Source organism: Lactuca sativa, chromosome 1 (assembly GCF_002870075.4).
Source record: "Lactuca sativa cultivar Salinas chromosome 1, Lsat_Salinas_v11, whole genome shotgun sequence".
NCBI lineage: Eukaryota > Viridiplantae > Streptophyta > Magnoliopsida > Asterales > Asteraceae > Lactuca > Lactuca sativa.
The window spans coordinates 65,656,667-65,658,104 of record NC_056623.2 but is presented as its reverse complement, the minus strand read 5'-3'; positions in this window follow the sequence as shown (position 1 = coordinate 65,658,104).

Here is a 1,438-nt window from a genome sequence, read left to right as displayed (position 1 = left end):
TCATCTTCTCTCCAGCTCCGACCAGCCACGCCGCCACTGAAGACACCAACGACGATGCCCAGCGACGATGCCAGCAGCAATGCCTTCCTCCGCAGCCGCCCATCGTCTTTTATTCAACCAAGTCGTTACTGACAACAGGTATATTTTTAGTTTCTTCATTCTTTCCCATTGAATTCATTGGTCTTTTTGTTTTTCTTCCTTCTCTTTCCTCAAAGTTGAAAATCACAAAACGAAATAAATTGTTATGCTATATTTTCTTATTTGTTCAATGAGATTCAATATTTGATGATATGCTATATTTTGATGTTATATACTTGATTATGATGTTATATGCCCAAATTTGATGTGATATGATGGATTATCATGTTATATCCTCAATTTTTATGTTCATTCTTGATGTTATGTTTGATTTTTTCTACTCATATATTTATGTTTAATGTTTTTATGTTTGAGTATTATGCTGAAATGTTGTTGTTGACATATCCATTAGTTTTATTCTTGATGTTATCATGAAATATCCATTAGTTTTGTTGAATTGTGTATTTGTTTTGTTGAAGAAGTTATTGAAAATGTGTCTTTGTATTGCTTAAATTGTTGTTGAAAATGTGTATTTACAATGCTTAAGTTATTGCTAAAACATACGTTTTTTTTTGTTGAATTGATGAAAGAAATGGGAGAAAAGAATGATAGGATTAGTTGGAAGGTTGAAGGTGTAGAGAAAACGTTTCTAGAAGCTTGTTTACATGAAGTTACGGTCAATGGATGGGAAGGGAGTAGTTTGAAAGCACTATCTTGGAGGAATGTAAATGAAACATTAAAAATTGAACATAACTTTATTGCTGACCAAAATCAAATGAAGAACCACTATGACTACCTAATGTCAAAGTTTGGTGCTTTTTTGAAGTTAAAAAACAAAACCGACAATGTGTCCAATGCAACAACCAACATCTTCAATCTTTCCAAAGAAGAATGGGAACTACAATCGAAGGTCTTTTATTAATTTATAAAAAATAGATTATCATGTTTAAATAATAAAATATTTTTTCCAAACAGTCAAACAAACATGTGGATTCTTTGAGACGCACACCACTACCGTACCCCGACTTTTGCACACAGTTGTTTGAAGGCGCGACTGCGACATGCATTCACAGTTGGGGGCCAACTTCTTGATGGGTTTTAGCCATAAGAACTTTCCTATGTGCGCATGCAAAACCCTAATGCTTGGATCTAGGCTTTCTAATTAAACATGCTTTGAATCCAAGACTTCTAATGACTAATTAGGTATAAGAACAATACTAAATCAGATCTAGAATCATACCTTTGAATCTCTTGTTTGATCTTGTTGTCTTGGAGCTCTAGAGTCACAATTGTCACTCCTCTAATGGCTTACAAACACCAAATAGCAAGGAGGATGATCAGGGAGAGAGGAGAGGGGAGG